This window comes from Panthera leo, chromosome B3, assembly GCF_018350215.1.
Source record: "Panthera leo isolate Ple1 chromosome B3, P.leo_Ple1_pat1.1, whole genome shotgun sequence".
Classification (NCBI taxonomy): domain Eukaryota; kingdom Metazoa; phylum Chordata; class Mammalia; order Carnivora; family Felidae; genus Panthera; species Panthera leo.
The window spans coordinates 71,283,465-71,302,246 of record NC_056684.1 but is presented as its reverse complement, the minus strand read 5'-3'; the positions used below and the strand labels follow the sequence as shown (position 1 = coordinate 71,302,246).

At 45.4% G+C, this 18,782-nt stretch overlaps 1 protein-coding gene and 4 non-coding genes across 16 annotated transcripts in view; 4 read left to right on the top strand and 1 right to left on the bottom strand.

The window, feature by feature from the left end:
- Positions 1-18,782, top strand: part of RNASE9 (ribonuclease A family member 9 (inactive)) — a 172,731-nt gene that overhangs the window by 68,798 nt on the left and 85,151 nt on the right. For 4 of the 12 annotated variants that reach the window (XR_006203676.1, XR_006203675.1, XM_042942583.1 and 1 more), the window contains one exon: positions 4,010-4,116. The exons of 6 other annotated variants lie outside the window; for them this stretch is intronic. The gene's annotated coding sequence lies outside the window, so the exon portion shown is untranslated. Of the gene's footprint in view, positions 1-282; positions 361-4,009; positions 4,117-17,849; positions 17,976-18,782 lie in introns of those variants that run through there. 2 more of the 12 variants (XR_006203678.1, XM_042942591.1) reach the window with 2 other exon arrangements.
- On the top strand, positions 5,941-6,013 carry TRNAT-UGU. Its single transcript has one exon. It is a non-coding gene; the product is annotated as a tRNA-Thr (tRNA).
- On the top strand, positions 6,345-6,416 carry TRNAP-AGG. Its single transcript has one exon. It is a non-coding gene; the product is annotated as a tRNA-Pro (tRNA).
- Positions 8,529-8,610, bottom strand: TRNAL-AAG. The gene has a single exon. It is a non-coding gene; the product is annotated as a tRNA-Leu (tRNA).
- On the top strand, positions 9,514-9,585 carry TRNAP-AGG. Its single transcript has one exon. It is a non-coding gene; the product is annotated as a tRNA-Pro (tRNA).

Here is an 18,782-nt window from a genome sequence, read left to right as displayed (position 1 = left end):
CTTTTGGGGGGGGGTGCTTTTCCCGTTCTCTCCCCGCGGCCCTCCCCCCCCCCCCCCCCGCAGTCTCTGTTCTTGCTCTGCAAGCATAAACAGCTCCCCGCCCTCTGCAGCTTCTCTCTCCCCCAGTTAACCTCGCTGTGCTGCGTACCTGTTGAGTTCTGTGGTAAATGTTGTGCAGATTGTTGTGTTAATCCTCAAATCTGTTTTCTAGGTGTGCAGGATGTTTTAGTGTTGATCTGGCTGTATTTCATGAATGTGAGACACAAAAAAAAACTTCCATTCTGTTCCACCATCTTGGCGCCTCCCTTGGGAAGGTCTTTTGATGAGCTCTTACAGATGGGATTATACAGGCACACTTGTGTATGTGTATGTTAGGGCTAATTTGGTAAACACACACATTTAAATAAACCAGAGTTTATGTAACTATGTTTTAACTTAAAACACCACCACCACCAACACGTCATAAGGTGCAAGTGTTCTGGGCCCTTCTTGATCAGGCAATAAAAAGAACCAGTCAACAGGAAAGAACCTGGTTTACAGTAGAGCTCCCCTTGATCCTGGCATGTTGCATTTTCAGCATCCAAACAGACAGACTTGAAATCAGTTTCCTATCAGGAGAGAAAGTATTACCCTCTCTCATACCTGGCTGAAATTCCTTTACTGACCAGTGTGCGTGGCTTCCCCTATTGAATCACTGGATAGTGCTTGAGTACTCCTTGCTTACTTTGAACTCGCTGGATCCTTCAGTGGAGGGAGGATCCTTGGTCTACTTCCCTCAAGAAGTGGTTGCTATGTTGGATTGCACAGTAAAAGAAAGAAATGCCCAGAGACTCATAAGCCAGGTATCTCAGATTTCCTTTGTCACACATTTAATTGTCCAGTATCTGAAGCAAATGCATAACGGCCCCTTTGGAAAGAAGCCTGATACAGATAAATGTGATGGATTTATCTGACACATGGTTATTCCTTCCCTCTTCAACACAGAATGCTAGTATTCTAAGCTCTAGCATTCTGCAATAATGCCGGAGAGTTTACCCCTGAATTTCCTGCTATCTTTACCTTGTTAATAGTCCAAATGATGAAAATTTATTTACAAGCAGTAAATTCAAGACCTTGATACTCAAACTGTGGTCCAGGCACCAGCAGGATCAGCATGTCCTGGTAAGTTATTAGAAATGCAGGGTCTTAGGTCTATTGAATTGGAATCTTAATAAGCTCCCCAAAGGTTAGAGAATTTTGACAGGTACTCTCTGTTCCAATCTATGTATCAAATGCCCCCATGGTCAATTTAGGGCATTTGAAAGTTCCCACCAGAATCCTTTTAGATCAGCAGGAGACTCGCGTTACATTGCAATGTAAGATTCTGTCTCTAGCTCCAGTACAGAGCCAGCCAAGTAGTGGCCTGTACTGTAAAAATAGTGCTCAAAATTAAATACTAGCGAATGATATGTTCCTTTGGATGAATGTAATAGATAGTCTTTTGAGTATTTATTGAGCCCCTACTTAAATATTTAGTTCCTTTATGGTCTCACATGTTAATTACATTGTTCATCATAGTTCTTTTTTTTTTTTTTTTTTTTTTTTTGAGACAGAGAGAGACAGAGCATGAGCAGGGGAGGGGCAGAGAGAGGGGAAGACACAGAATCTGAAACAGGCTCCAGGCTCTGAGCTGTCAACATAGATCCTGACATGGGGCTCGAACTCACAAAGTGTGAGATCATGACCTGAGCTGAAGTCAGACATTAACCAACTGAGCCACCCAGGCGCCCCTACATTGTTCATCATAGTAATGCAAAGCACTGTGATGTACTTATTCTTGCAAGTTTTCTAAAATAAATGTTCAAAGGAAAAGGAGAGAAGGGTAATCACTTTTCTCAGTTTTGACAGGGAGAATCAAACCTCTTCTTTTTTTTTAATTTTTTTTTAATTTTATTTTTATTTAAAAAAAAATTTTTTTTTAACGTTTATTTATTTTTGAGACAGAGAGAGACAGAGCGTGAACAGGGGAGGGGCAGAGAGAGAGGGAGACACAGAATCCGAAACAGGCTCCAGGCTCTGAGCTGTCAGCACAGAGCCCGACGCGGGGCTCGAACTCACAGACTGCGAGATCATGACCTGAGCCGAAGTCGGACACTTAACCGACTGAGCCACCCAGGCGCCCCAAACCTCTTCTTTTTAACTTGTATTTTTCCCTTACAATGTTCATCAGCTCAGGAAACCATCCTACTATCTTTAAGTCAGACTTCTAGGAACTCAGACCACTATCTCTAGTAACAAGCCAGGGAGCCAAGCAAGAATTCTGTAATAATCAGCCCCAAATGGCCAAGACTTGATTAGCAACTGACAGCTTTCCTAATATTTGTCCCTGCTTCCAATTTAGGACCAACCAGAGAAAGCCAAATATGCACCCCTAACCAATCACATAGGATGCTTTGCTTCTAGGTAGACTGTCTATAGCTCCCCCATGCCAATGGCCTCCAATCAAGGCACACCTGAAGCCTTCCGCTATAAAGCTTTCCCACTTTTCTGTCTGCCTTTGAGTCTCTGACAAAACTCAAATGATGATGGCTGACTTCCTTGCTACAGCAAACTCTGAATAAATAGCCGTTGCTGTTGTCATTTACTTGGTCTTCCTTTATTTCCACACTAGAATTAAAACTTTGCACAATAAAAAGTTGAGGGGAAATGGATGAAATACAGACAAATATGCAAAAAAGTAATTAAAAATAATCCTAAGAGGGGCGCCTGGGTGGCTTGGTCGGTTAAGTGTCTGACTTCGGCTCAGGTCATGATCTCACGGTCCCTGAGTTCAAGCCCCGCGTCGGGCTCTGTGCTGACAGCTCAGAGCCTGGAGCCTGTTTCAGATTCTGTGTCTCCCTCTCTCTCTGCCCCTCCCCTGTTCATGCTCTGTCTCTCTCTGTCTCAAAAAATAAATAAATGTTAAAAAAAAAAAAAAATCCTAAGATCCCTACCAGGGGTCAAGTTGTTCTAGAGAACTTCTAATTGGCCAGAACACTCTGGAACAGGCCTTTTTAATGTTGCTCTCTGGACCGGACTAGTGGAGCAGGCTCTTGGAACCTCCTGAGTCAGGCCAACCCAAGTGAGCTGAGGGCAGTGAGTGGCTGGAAGAATGAGAGAGATTGATGTAAGGTCCTGGGACAAACTTCAGGGGTAGGAAATAGACTGAATGTAGATAGGGTCTCTTGGGCAAAGGTTTACTTATCCTGTGAAGAGAGGGAGGACCCTGAACCCAAAGACAGCCTCTGCGAAGGGGAACAAAAACCATCAGGCCCATGGTTGTTGTCCTAGCTTCTCTTTTTGGAGGCTCCTTTGAGCATTTTAAATTCCTTTCAGATGTGTAACAAGCAGTCTACAGTTATAGGGAAGAGTTCAGTCCATACAGAGAATAGAAAAGAATAGAAGCTTGCTCAGTTGTGACAGGGTGAGCATGAGGGAACAGATTTCAGGAAAAGGTTAAGAGGAGCCAAGAATGCAATGGGAGAAAAAGAGAGGAGAAACAGCAAGCAGGGAGGGGATGAGAAAGCTGTTGGGGAGCTGGTTTTGACTGTTTAGCAATTTTGCCTAAGGCCCGTGTCTCTGAATAAAATAATAATAAAGATGGCAATAACCATGATGATAGTAATGAACTCTCATTTCCAAAACAAGGATACAGCAACTTTGCAAGGTTAACTAACTGACCCAGGTGTTTTCTAACCACTATGCTACATACTCAAGTCCAAAGGGATGACCATGCTGATTACCTTGGAAGTTTCTAGCATAAAATGCCTTGTGTAGGCAAATGGGATTCAGTGACCGATTCTTGATTCTCTAAAGCAGAGCAGTCAGTTCAAAGCCTTGTAGTTGTCTTACAGACAAGGAGGATATTGTCTGGAGAAAGACTGAGGTTTGCACACCAAGGGAACATTGGGAGGAATGGCTATTGTCAAGCCACAGAAGATCCTATTACCCTCTTGGCCCTGAACAGTTGGATATGTTCCTCTCGTCTTAGGACAACCTTGTGAGGCCTCTCCGTGACTCATCCCTGAACCAAGAATATCTGCCATAAATGCCTGATTCTGCCTGTATGGAGATTTCTCTTCCTTCAAGATTTGTAAGGTTAGTGGCACCGTGTTTTACATTGATACAATGAAAAATAGTTGTTGCCAGTTGTTGCCAGGTGAACTATGTGTGGTTTCTTTCCTGATTGGATGGGGGCCCCCAAATGTGGGGCAAGGTCAGGTGGAAGCAGGTAGCCTGAGGGGTGAAAGAACACCTGAGGCAAAACAAAGGTGGTAGACATTTATTGAATACACCTCAAGGGAGAAGCAGGAGGAAGAGCAGGGGAGATATTGCTTGCAAGAGGTGGGGGGTGGGGAGGAATGTATCTAAACCGGGAAGGGGAGCATGTATGGACTTTCCCTTTTTGGCAACTGTGCCTATGTGTAAGTAGCCCATTGGTCAGTTAGGGCCTATGGATATTTTGAAGTGGGTCATCTTATGGGCCTGTCTGCATTCAGCCAGAGGGTTACTGCAGGCCCTTTTGCCTTGATCAAGTTTCCATTGCTCAAGCCTGAGCCTGAAAGGGGCCTCTAGGCTGCAGAGACTTGAGGTCCTGGGGCTTAAACCCAGGCAGACCTGAAGAAGTCTTGGAAGGTTCTTGGTCTTGTCATGAAAAATAACCCAAAGACAGAGATGCAACACAGCGGATGAGCGACACAAGCAGGAAAGTTTATTAAAGCAAAAAGTACACTCGAGATATGAGAGCAAGAGCGAATTTGAGAGAGCACTGTGTCCCTGGGGTTTGGGATTCTATCTTTTGTCAGCAGTTGTTAACTAGGGCATAGAATATTCATTACTTGGGGCTGGAAGCAGGGCTTCCCACTTTTTCTTCCTAATTGGGTCAGGGGTTTCCTGTCTTGGCATCCTCCATCTTGGGCCTGTTGGGTTTGGTCCCCCTTCGTATGGAATGCCTCCAGGACAGGCCTCTGACTTTCTTGGATCTGACCATGACTTCCTCCTTGCTGGCCTCCAGGTATCCTGTTAGAATCTAACTACTGCCTACTCTAACACAATGAATCATAAGCTTACAGATAAGCTTACAGATTTCTTAGAAACTTCATGATCTTGGACAAATGAAAACATTAAAAAATAGTGGGCACAAGAACAGGCGTGTGGACAGAGTCGAAATCTTGCTAAACAGAATTGGTCCACTTTTGGGGGTTGCATGAATCAGTGCTTTTTTCCAGTGTTCCCAGCTATGATTATATTTGCAGTAAGAAATAAGTACAAGATCTTTCTTAAATAATTTTTTTGTTCCTGTTTACTAGCTTATATAAACAAGGTTTCTAAAAAGTGAAAATCCTTTTTAAAAAGTTGTATTATTTTCATACCGAAGATGTAGGTAAATCTTCCTTTAAGGAAGGATTAAACTCTTTCTCCCCAACACCCCTTTTCCCGACATGCTCCTACCCCTAAGCCTTTGAGAGAGAGGAATCGATCCCAAAAATACTTAAGGTTTTTAGAAAGGACAAAACCATGATAAATCTTTTTTCACCTTCCCCAGATTTTATCACAATATTAAATGAAAGGAGTGTATTATAATCTGTCCATCAGACACCCTCTATAGGAGTCTCTTACTTCTCAGGTGGGTCTACCATGTGCCCAAATATCTGAGATTCTTATATCTGCATCCTTTCTGTGGCTCCAGATGCACAGGGATGCACTGTCTCAGGAGAGTATCAAGATGAAAGACAAGACAGCCTGGTGGTGGCTCTACTCGAAAGGAACTTTTTTAGAGGGTTGACAGGACATGAAGAAATTCTCATTTTATGGAAGAATATCTTGGATTTTTGCTCTGGTCAAAGTTCTTAGTGCTTTGGGATGTTAGCTTTACTGTGTGCTTCTATAAGATGAGAGGTAGAGAAAGAGCCCACAGGATGAGGCTCCATAGCTCAGGGGTTAGAGCACTGGTCTTGTAAACCAGGGGTCGCGAGTTCAAATCTCGCTGGGGCCTGTGGTCCTTTTTTCCTCCGAAAAAACCTCACTTCCAGACGCCTCAGAAGATATAGGAGGGCAGGACCCGGCAGAACCGAGGACGGTGGGTTCTAAAGCCTCAGAATCTCCCAGGTCCTCCGCACCTACTGAGACGTTGAGGCAATGCCCGATACTTTCCCTGCTTCTGTCTGGTGATTATAGCAGCTGATAAAGGAGTGTTGTGAGGCTTACGCTTTCTGGGTAAACAAACACGGATTCCTTCCAACAGAAGGCACTCGAGTGATACGATTCTGGATACGCTTAGTGACGGGAATGAGCCTTGAGGCAGAGTTAAAAGGCATTCGTAGGCTGGCTCGTTGGTCTAGGGGTATGATTCTCGCTTAGGGTGCGAGAGGTCCCGGGTTCAAATCCCGGACGAGCCCAGTTTTGCTTCCTTCAACTTGTTTACGTTTCTGTCGCTGCATTTTGTCCTCTCTTCTCTGCTTAAAATGATGCAACCGAAGGCTCCCTACGCGATGTGAAATAGCAAAGTAGAGACAGCTCCAAGCTAGCTTTTGGAATTCTGTCCCACGACGTGTTTCCTCACTCCCCTGGGCCGACAGGCCGGCGGGCAGGTCCAAGAGCAGGTCATTCTTTGGCCTCTGAGTGCCTCCATTGTGAAATGGAAATGGTAATGCATTCCCTTCCCCTGCCTGACTCCAGGGACTCATTCAGTCACATAAAACAGTGTACGGGAAATTTCTTGCAAACTTTATATGGTGCCACATATACCGAGCTGTTTTCTTTCCTGAGAGGGAACTGGGGGCTGATGCATGCTAACATTGTCATCGTTTTAAAAATGTACAATGTGTTATCCTTTACAAGGGTTTTTATGTGTTGTCACATAGCGTTGTCTCTTTTTTCCTTTTCCTCCCTCCCTCCCTTTCTCTCTCTCTCTCTTTTTTTCTCCTCCTTCTCAGTCATTCTGTTCTGGCCACACTGGCCCTCTGTTCCTCAAATACATGGCCCTGGTTTCCTGTTCTGAGCTTTACTTTCTGTTTTCTTCTCCTGGAATATTATTTCCTCAGATATTTGTATGACTTCCTCTTTAATTCCTTCTGTGCTCAAATGTCACCTCTTTAGAGACATCTTCCTTGATCACCCTTTCCAAAATAGCCCCCAATTGTCACTATTCCCTACATTATTTTTTTCCTCACAGCACTTATAATTATTTGACATGATTACACACATTTGTTTGTTTCTTTTGTCTTGTCTTTCCCCCCTATTAGGATACAAATTCCAGATATAAAGGCCTAAAGTTTTATTATGCTTGTGGCTGTGCCCTAAGCACTTAGCACTGTATACGATACATAGTAGGTGAAGAATGGATGAATGAATGAATGGATGAATGAATGTTACCATATTCCTGTACATACTTGCTGGCTTCCAGAAGCCACAATTAAACAGCATTTATTTCTGGCTTCTGTAGACTCATATTAAAGTCTTCCCAAAGGGTAGGAACCATGGCAATGAGCTTACATTAAAAATGGAAAGCCTAAACTGATCTTGATCTTTCCACTTGGGCCCAAGTACCCAATTCAGGCTTCTCCTCAGAAAGAAACTACCTAACTGCTTATCTGCAGACACCAGAATTACAAATACCTGTATTGATAATAACAAGACTATCATATAGACTTTTTCACTTCATGTAGCTTTCTGTAGACAATGTTTGATCTTTTATTATTTAATCTGTAGTGGAATTTCAACCCAGATGGGAGAAAAGAAAGGGTAGTCTTAAGTGTGGCAAAATATGTATTTAAGTAATGAAAATACTTAACATTTTTTTGACTGCCAGACTCTGTGCTAAGCACCTTTATATGTATGAACTAATTTTCATAACACTTCCATGACGTGTACAGTATTACCTGTATTTTACATATGAGGAAATTGAGGCATACAGAAGATAAGCCACCTGCCTGACACCACACAGCTAGTAACGTGAGAAATGGAGCTCTGGTAGTCTAACTGCAGAGTCCACTGTCCTCAGCATCCTCCCCAAACCCTCACATTGCCTTCCTTATAGGACATTTGCTTTCTGCTTGATGATGTCTTACCATGGTTCAACACTGTTTTGTAATTGTATGGCTTACTTTTCCAGTTTGGTCAGTGGGCTTCCCTTGTAACAGGCAGGCATTATGTTTTACTCATCTTTCCTGCACCCCTCAATAGAACAGTGCCAAAAACAAGTGATCAAAATATGCTCTTTGATTGAGTGAAGAAAGGCAAAGCAAAGGTTATAGGTATATGATATTAAAGTACTAGTACATGGGTTCAAAGGCATCATTATAATCTTGTGATGGCATCGTTTTTCACTAATAAGAACTTTGAGTTTTGAAAGAGTAAAAAATATGAAGTTACAAAACAACATATACCCATATTCCCACTAACTGGAGAAAGAGGTTGGGGCTCGAAAGGAAGGCGAAGAGATTCAGTGCTCTTATGTGGCCACACCGATGCAAACACTGCTGTCTGTTACAAATTAGCTCAAAAGCATATGGCAGCGGTGGGATTCGAACCCACGCCCCCGAAGAGACTGGAGCCTTAATCCAGCGCCTTAGACCGCTCGGCCACGCTACCTGCTGGCAGAGTGCAAGCACGCGTATTCTCTACCCTTCGATCTCTTCCCGGCTCCCCGCCCTCCACCTTCCGCCCTGTGGTTCGTAGTTTTGTCGTTTCCCCGGGTTCTTCGTATCTCTTTTTTTGCCCATTCCTTCCTGGTTTGTTTTGCTTTCTTTCGTCTTTTAAGCCGCAGTATTTGAGACTGGTGGAAAGAGCTGTAACACACGTCCTGTCCCGAGAGACAGGACCACCTCTGTTAGGTTTAGACGTTCGAAGCACCTGCCCTGGGCCAGGCGCAAGCTGGTCACCAGGAAGAGTCAGGGCCCTCTCCTGTCTCACGGCTTCCCTTCCCACCCAGGGAGGGCGTCACACGGCAGGAGCTGTCTCTCCACGAAGGATACTGAGTTTGGGGTCGTCCGGCTGCAGGGCACCCGGACGCGGCTGGCGGAGACACCACGAGAAAGCTTTCCGGAAAGCACGCTCCGTGGAGTGTGAGGCAGGGCGGGAGATGTTGGAGCGCAGGAATGGTCTGCAGAGTGCCTAGTCCGAAAGGAGCCTCCCCGTTGCCCAGCTCTCCCCCCAACCGCGGGCAGCCCTCCCCACGCCCCCGGGGTCGCCCCGCAGCCCGTGACCGTCCTGGATGCGATGGCCTCCCACCATTCCTGTATAGCATCTTTGGCTCATTCGGAAGCCAAAACGTGACGAAATATTCTCGTTGATGCCTGGGCTTTTTTTCCGAAAAAGATCTGTAGTCGAGGGGCATCGCCTTCCGGAATTTGGGCGAGAGAAACTGCAGTGATCACTTTATCCACCAGGCGTCACCCCGTGCCCACAATTGTAAAGAGGGGACTTTCGGGCCAACTGTCTACGTGGCTAAAATTTTCTTTACTAAACTTTAAAAATGAGAGGGTGGTTCTGTGTGGCTCGTTGGTCTAGGGGTATGATTCTCGCTTAGGGTGCGAGAGGTCCCGGGTTCAAATCCCGGACGAGCCCTGTTTTTCTTCTGTCTGTTGTCTTCCACCCCCAGTAGACCTTCAGCTTTCTTGGTGTTTAAACACCTTCCCACTGAAGGGAGCACCTTCTGTCTGTTGTCTTCCACCCCCAGTAGACCTTCAGCTTTCTTGGTGTTTAAACACCTTCCCACTGAAGGGAGCACCTTCTGTAGCTAAAGTCACTGGATGAAAACCATTGTATACTCTACTACTTCAGGTTTATATACTTAATCCTCAGGCAAATGTTCTTTGTGTTATTAAATCTGGATAAATACCAGATGTTATTACATATCATTTATATGGTCTTTGACAAAAATCACTATTTCTAAAATTGACCAGCATTTCACTTTTGCAGTTTTTTGTTGTTATCCAAAAATTGTTCATTCAGGACTGGGAGAGTTGTATTTTCTCTCAATCATTTTGCATAACCCTCAATTTTCCTCCACTGCAATCATGGGGGCCCTTCTTTGGGTACTGGGACCACAAAGGGTCAGCAAATGCAGCAAGATGTCTTGTCACATAAAGCCTGGGGTCCGTTCTTCCTTCGAGCCTAACATTCCAGGGACTTGGGCTATGTGCCTCTGGGAGTGGGGGAGTCTCAAGCATGGTAGCACCTTGGGAATGAACTTCTAAGCAGGATGCTCAAGCCTGCCAGCTTATTAGTCTCACCTGTGAAGCTTTTTACCATTCACTGGTTTGGGGTCCAACCCATTAAATTGGATTTTGTGAGGATAGGGCCTTGGCATGGCTATTTGTTAAAAGCTCCTCAGCTATAATTAAGGTTGGCCTAGGAACTACAGCAGCTGTGCAGTTGCTCCACAGGCCACAACTGGAGACTCTACCCAGTACCCCCAGTAACTCTACGGATCCTGTATCCCATCCACCCTCCTCAGAATCACTGCCTCCCAGCTGGGACTTCATCTTCCCTGGATAAGGGTAGTTCTGGGAGCAACCACATGCCAAATTTAGTTTCTCTGTGACCCTCCTTACTTCCCCAGGCCACAGAAACAGACTGTGCTAAGAACAGGAAACTCCAAAAGATAAGAGACGGCCCAGTAGTTCAGCCTGCTTGGTTTGAAGGGGACAGGTGGATAGGTGCATGGCTCTCATTCCTCACACAGGGTCGAGACCCTAGCTAACATCAAGCCTTCACCTGCACTCCCTGCCTGCTGGGTGTTTGGTGCTTACGTCCCCCTCAGGCAGATGTGCCCTGACTCACCTGATGAACAAGAGCTAGAAACCACAGGTATTTTTCACCTCACTCTTAGCTATACTGCTGAGTATTTAACTTCTGGTACCTCTTCAACATTTGGAAGAACTGCAAAATAATGTTGGAACCAACCCAAGATTATTTAGCATTCTCACATTCAATCCTTTAACAAATGATGTTGGCTGCACAGTTAGAACATTTCCAGAATCCAAACACTTCTCACCACCTCCACCACCACCACTGTCACATAAGCTGCCACCATTTCTGCCCGTGCTGTTGCAATGGCCCCTTCGCGGGTCTCTCTGGTTGGTCCTTGTGCCCCTTCAGTCCATTCTCAACAGAGCAGACAGAATACTCTTGTTGAAACCTAGGTCAGAGGTGGTCATTGCTTTCCTTAAAACCCTCTGTGCATCTCCATTTCATTCAGCATTAAGTCAAAGCTCCTTGCCATGGCTTAAAAAAATCTCTACATGACTTTGCTGCTTCTTGAACTCCCTTCACTTCACTGACCTCATCTCCTACAGCTCACTCCCTTTGGTGGCTGCATTCCAACTACATTAGCCTTCTGAGCACCTCAGAAATTCCTGCCTCAGTGCCTTTGCACATGCCCTTCTCTCTGTCTTGAATCTTATCTTCCTCCTGCCTGTGTAGCTCAGTTCCTCCCTGCTTTTGAGATCCCTATTCAGATGTTACCTATCAGAGAGGACTTCTCTGACCACCCACGTGAAATAGCATACACCCCCTTTGCTCTCTGTCCCCCCTTCTCTAATTTTGCACACCCCCTTTGCACATGCCACATGATTTTGGCTGCTGCTGCTGTTGCTTTTTTTAATTCTCCTCCCACCCCCCACCACTAGACTGCAAGCTCCAGGAGAACAGGTTTGGGGTTTTTTTGTTTTTTGTTTTCTTTTTCTTTTTCTCTTTCTTTCTTTCTTTCTTTCTTTCTTTCTTTCTTTCTTTTTTACTGCTGAAGTCTCAGAGGCTAGAACAGTTTTTAGCACCTAATAGATACTCAATAAATATTTGGTTAATGAGTTGCAAGAATTACTTTAAATCACAAAGTTATACAGGCTTTTAAAGAATGCCAGATCCTGTTGCACCAGGGGAGACAGGAGCATGGAGGTTCTGGGAACTTGAATAGAGAGAGCACTCTTGCAGTGTGAGGGATGGGTCATCATTGGGGCATGCCTGGAAAATATTCTGTGGCAGCCCCCCTTTTAGGCCATGATATGGCCCTGTCAATATTTTGAAGAAGTGTTGAAAGGTTCTTTTTGGTGGGGATAGGGGTAAACAGCACAGGCACTGCCCTAGATTTGTGTTTTATTAATTTTGAGAGAGAGAGAGAGCATGCACATGCTCACACAAGTGGGGAGGGGCAGAGAGAGAGAGGGAGAGAGAATCCCAAGCAGGCTCCACACTGTCAGCACAGAGCCCAATGTGGGGCTTCATCCCACAAACTGTGGGATCATGACCTGAGCTGAAATCAAGAGTTGGATGCTTAATCAACTGAGCCACCCAGGCACCCCAGAACTAGATTTGTGTTTTAAAAAGATTACTTGGTGGGGGAGGGGGAAGTACCTGGGTGGGTCAGTCGGTTAAGTGTCCAACTTTGTCTCAGGTCATAATCTCACAGTTTGTGACTTCGAGCCCTGCTTTGGCCTCTGTGGTCACAGATAGAGCCTGGAGTCTGCTCCAGATTCTGTGTCTCCCTCTCTGTCCTTTCCCTGTTTGTGTTCTGTCTCTCTCTCTCTCTTGCTTTTTCAAGGATAAATAAACGTTGAAAAAAAAATTTTTTTTAATTAAAAAATTACTGTGGTAGTAAGGTTGACAAAAAGCCACTGGGAGCTCCATTTCTGTGTCTAATAGGCCTAGAGCCCTGCATCAGGAAATGTTATGGCTGGATGTCTTTTGCCAACTCTAAAATTATTAGTTGTTTTCACCTCCTGCTTGTTTTCACCTCGTGCATTCCACCAACTCTGCCAGTTCCCAACCACTTTTAAAGAATGTTGGTGAGAACCACAGAATTAAGCTCAGGGCCACAGAGCTAGTTAGTGGCAGAGCCAGTGTCAAGACAGGAATCCAGCTTTCAGGACTCCCAGGCCGCTGCTCATTCTGCCCTGGCTGGGTGCTTCTGAAAGGGGAGACGGTTTGTTTGCTTGTTTAATGAATCTGGATTCTTTGGGGCCTTGCTGATTATTTGGGCTCGGGGGACAATCATTCATATTCTTTAAGGGCATCTTACTGATTTTCAGGGGAGCTGGAACTGGCCCAGAGAGGAGGGCAGAGACAGGAGTGGTATGAAGGATCTGAATGTCCTTCGAGGTGCTGTGGGGAAGGCTGGGTTAATGGTCCTTCCTCAATGAGGGTGCAGAGGAAGCTGCTGGGGCTCAGTCCAGGGACACACATGAGAAGCCAGATATGCTAAGATCAAAGCATTTTCAGAAGTAGAAATCTAAGGGACAGAGGGCCTACCAAGTAGCTGTTAGAAAGACATGTTTATGCAGCTTCCCTCCACCTGGCCTCCCCTGGGTTATGGCCTGCTGGCAGTCATTTCAGGGACACACATAAAGTTACCAAGAAAAAAAAAAAAAAGGCTTACTTTGCCCCCAAGGGAGAACAGGATCTCCCATGTTCACAGCTTGAGACTTTTAAGTGTAAGGCTGAGATTGATAGCCTCTGATCTGAGTCTGAACATGTCCTGCCCAAGTCAGGAGCTGCTTGTTCTTGGACACATGCAAGCTCTAGGCTGATGGTCTCACCTGGACAAAGAGACAGGTGAGGTGGTGGGAGGGCAGGTTGGCAGCTGGCCAGAGACTTAGAAAGGTATTGCGTGAATCCACTAGTTAACAGTGTGTTTAGGGAATAGCTCTCCAGTTGCCAAAGGTAGCTGATGACCCCACCAGAATAATGGTGCTTCATTCCCCCCCCCCCCTTTTTTTGGCCAATACTTAGTTTTCTTGATTTAGTGTGTGTTCTTTTGACCAAAATGTCAATTTCCTAAGCCATTTCACAGGGCTCCTCCACCTCTACCACATTCCTGAATCAGAGCCCCACCTCCCCACTTCCGGGCCTGGTAGCCAGGCTCCATCTCCGTTTCCCCACTGCTTACCTTGACTCCAGGCCAGGGGGCGGAGACCACATCTCTACCCGCCCTGTGTGTGTGGGGAGGAGAATAGAATTGGTTGCCAGAAATTTGTCGCCTTAAGAGAATAGGAATTGTGTCATTTCAGTTTAGCTCAGAAACTTAGTTTGTGATAGCAGAAAGGAACCTCAGAGTCAAACTCTTCCTTTGTTACCACGTCCGTTTTAGAAATATAGACTCAGACTTGCGAAGGAACACAACTTGCCCAAGATCGCCTAGCTAGTTCATGGCAGAGGGAGAACAAGACCTGAAGTCTTTTACTTTTTCATCTGTTGGCCAACAAAAGACAAAGCAGCAACTGCAGAATAAATGTATGCGCTGATTTGGGGTCTTGGGGATTGCCACCTGGAAGGCGCAGAGTGGAAGAAAAGTGTGCCCCGCAGAGACAATGGAGGTCAGGGTATTTCAAGAGGAAAGAGAATTTACATGAGTTGTTTTCAATGAGGTGTGATTGGTGCTAGCTGCAAAAGTGCTGAGCTGTTAGAATGCTACTGGAGAGTCACATGCAAAGGTTGCAAAAGAGTTTTTCCGGCCTTCTGGCCAAAGTGTATGGATGTTTTCCAGGATGTTGTTTGTACAGTGCTGAGGTTTGGGTTTCATCGGAGTGAGGACGTGCTTCAGACTCACTTCCCCAAAGGCTCCCAGCTCCATTTTATGGCCCCTTAGCATGTCTGACTCCATTTTACGAATTTTCTTTCACATATCCACTCTGCAAACAACTTTTGATCTCTTGTGAAGTACCAGGCAGTGTGCTAGAGCAAACAGGTCCCTTTTCCTGGCTCTCCAGAAGCCCACATGTGGGAAAGAAGGCCAAATAAACCCTTTGCTGCTCCACACAGCAATCACTAAGCCAAATTATGTACAGGGAGTGTGGAGACAGGCTTCTTATGGAGATGCAAGGAGGAGATGGAGGTGGTTAATTGAAAGAAGGCTTCCTGGAGGAGTTGGTAAGGCCTCATGCCCTTTGCCCTGCACTTAGAGATATTTCCTGACACCAGGGCTTTACTTTGGTTGCATGAAAGTTTGTGGGAACCAGCACAAATTTCCTCACCAGCAAGGCCCACTTCCAAGGTTGGAAAGAAACCCATCATCTGACTGTTCACACCAGGATAGGAGGTGAAAATGGTTTGGGAGGGTTCTTTGGTGAAAATGAATAGGGGGGAAAGAAATCAGATCCCAATTTAGAAGTGCTTCCAACCTTTCAGTCTTTAGGGAGGTGCTAAAAGGTGGCATCTGGGTGATAGAAAAGTGGGCACAAAGAAGATTAGAGAATGACGTGGGGGTGGGGGGGGGGGAGGAGTGCACCCTGTGCCCTAAGTGACCTTACTGAATCCAAGCCATTCCCAGCTTCTCACTGCCAGTGCTCTCCACCCCCCACCCCCCAGCCCTGCTTCCAGACCACAGGCATACTGTCACTTCTCCCACACTTATGCCTGGCCCCAGAAACTCTCTCCCTGGTGGAACCCAGATCATCCCAGCTCGTCTATGATCCCTGTGAAATGATCTCCAGATTTGCTGAAAGAACACAGGTAATTGAGGACAACAGCTAAGGAATACAGACCAATCCTTCCTCTTCCAAGGGTGTGGTGCATTTGGGGGCAGGCCCTCCCAGTGTCCAAGGAGGGGGCCCTCTGAGGAGCTGCTTGAGTCATGTGACGTGAGGCACTTGCACAGGCTTTGTGGGATGGAAGCTCTGCAGCAGGGCAGGAATCCAGATGTGGTGCTTTCAGACTGAGGTGTCAGGTACTCTGTATTGTTGTTTTTTTTTTTTTCCGACTGGTGCTTTCAGACTGAGGTGTCAGGTACTCTGTATTGTTGTTTTTTTTTTTTTTTCCGACGTTTTTTATTTATTTTTGGGACAGAGAGAGACAGAGCATGAATGGGGGAGGGGCAGAGAGAGAGGGAGACACAGAATCGGAAACAGGCTCCAGGCTCTGAGCCATCAGCCCAGAGCCTGACGCGGGGCTCGAACTCACGGACCGCGAGATCGTGACCTGGCTGAAGTCGGACGCTTAACCGACTGCGCCATCCAGGCGCCCAGGTACTCTGTATTGTAATGTAAAAGTCAGTTCTATCCTGGGATTGCAAGTCTTTAGAAAGTATTATGCTGCTTACCAATTTGGGGCTCATCTATTGTGGTGACCCTTAAATTTCAGTGTGCATTATAATCACCAGAGATGGCCTACTGATTACAAATGCAGATTCCAGGGCCTTACCTCCAGAGACTTGGATTCAGTAGGTCCAGGGTAAGGCCCAGGTTTCTGTAGTTTTAGTTAGTAGCCAAGAAAGGGACGCTTTCACTTAGAAACCACCTCCATTCACTATATATATTTATACATTTTTTTCTTAATGTTTATTTATTTTGAGAGAGAGAGAGAGAGAATGCCAGCATGGGGAGAGACAGAGAGAGAAGAGAGAGAGAGAGAATCCCAAGCAACCCCCACACTGTTGGCACAGAGCCCAGTGCAGGGCTCAGTCTCACTGACAGTGAGATCATGACCTGAGCCAAAATCCAGAGTCTGACACTTAACCAACTGAGCCACCATATATTTTCTTTCTTTCTTTCTTTCTTTCTTTCTTTCTTTCTTTCTTTCTTTCTTTCTTTCTTTCTTTTCTTTCCTTACTTATTTATTTTTACATGTTTATTTATTTTTGAGAGAGAGAGCACATGCATGTGAGCAGAGAAGGAGCAGAGGGAGACGGAGACAGGATCTGAAGCGGGCTAAGTGCTGACAGCAGAGAGCCCAATGTGGGGTTTGAATTCACGAACTGAACCGTGAGATCATTACCTGAGCTGAAGTTGGATGCTTAACCAACTGATCCACCCAGATGCGCCAAGCAGGGGCAGACTAAGGAGTGGTTAAGGGCTGGTGGTGAGGTCATTAACCCTTCCCTAATAACTCTGCAACCTCCACTCCCATTCTTTCCTATGGGCAGTTCATGTTTCCTCAGCTTTAGGTAAAGCACTCAGAAAATCCATCTTCAAGAAGAGTGCCCCTAGCGCCCTCTTGTGGCATGATCACTGTCTCCTGCACGCTCCTCTATGGGAACTCTGTGGTCACCACTACAAAGACAGAGGGGCCCAGGCCTTGGGGAAGAGGAGATATAAAGCAGAGGATGATAAGGGGAATAAGCAAACCCCATATGAGAATGACCAAGGAAAGGGACATTCAAAGGGAGTTCTAGTGAAGGGCTGCTGATGGCTGCTGGAAGTAGTGCATGTGAGTTAGTGTTAAAGATTTTTTTCTCAGCCCTATATGTGTTTGGTGGGCATTAAAGAAGTTAATGCAGGACTTATAAATTTAAAAAGCACTCCTCAACGAGCTTCTAAAGTGCCTTTGGGAAGGGCACTAAAATTCTAGTAGTAGTGAGTGATGGGGTTTGGATTATTTTTAAATGAATATTGAAGGGCAACCCCCCAAACCAAAAAAAAACCTGGGACTACTTAAGTTACATTCCCTTTGTTTATAGTTTCCTTGGTTTGCACTCTGGTGCCATCTATGGCTCCTAGTGCCTTGCAGCAGTTCCCAAACTGCTATTCCATAGAACCCTGTTCCTTTGGATGCTAACAGTGGTGCCACTCAAATGAAGCTTCATGCTCAAATCAGTTTGTAAAGTTCCAAATCAAAGGAAATTAGTCAAGCCTCTCAGAATCTCATGCTTTGTGAATTTCGTGACTCTTCAAGGGAAGGAATATGATAACAATGTTTCTGAAGCTTTTGATCAGGACAATTTTCTTGAAGCGCACTTATTGCCATTTTCCAGAACACTGTTTACCTGAAGGCAAGTGGGAAAAGCGCCTGCTTTTCCTCCAGTGTTTATTCCCCCTTTCTTTTTAGTAATAACAACCAGAATTTTAGCTGGGCACATGACAACCCAGAATAAATCCAGCGTTTGCCGCTACCCTTTGCAGTTGAATATGACCGTGTGACCAAGTCATTGTCAATGAGATTCAAGTGGAGATGGTGTGTGACACTTTGGGATGTACCTTTAGAAGGCACTGCCATTCCCCTTTTGTGCCTTTCTCCCTGCTGGCTGCTCCCTGCTCCCTGCTGGCTGGAGATGCTAGCTAGGGCTAAAGTGGCCATCTGGACAGTGATGTAGAAGCCACATCCTGGGATAGAAGTCCAGCACCTTGGAGCACCTCACCAATCCGGCACTAACTACCCCTGGCTTTCTTTTACATGAGAAATAAACTTCCATCTTGTTCATACTGCTGTTACTTTGTGTTTTCTGTCATTAGCCGCCATTTGGGAAATGTGTAATGATAATCTCTTTAGATTTTTTTGTAATTTTTTTTTCATGCTTATTTTTGAGAGGCGAGAGAGAGAGAGAGAGAGAGAGCACAAGTGGGGAAGGAGCAGAGAGAGCGAGATGCAGAATCTGAAGCAGGCTCCAGGCTCTGAGCTGTCAGCAAAGGGCCTGATGCGGGGCTCGAAACCACGAACTGTTAGATAATGACACCCCTTTTTTTTCTTTTTAAAAAAATTAAAAAAAAAATTTTTTTAGACAAGAGAGTGAGCGTGATCAGGAGAGGGAGAGAGAGAGAGAGAGAGAGAGAGGGAGAGAGAGAATCTTAAGCAGGCTTCATGCTCAGTACGGAGCCAGACGCAGGACTTGCTCTCATGAATATGATATGATCTGAGTGGAAATTAAGAGTCAGATGCTTAACTGACTGAGCACCTAGGCACCACTGGTTTTGGTTTTTTTTAATATTTTTTCAAAACCAGTTGTGTATTAGGATGTATGTATAGCCTGGGAATGTATATAGAAGCCAACAAAAATAATAAAGGATATTAAGAAAGATTGGAATAAGGCAAGGGCCCTTCCTATTAAAAGCATTTAT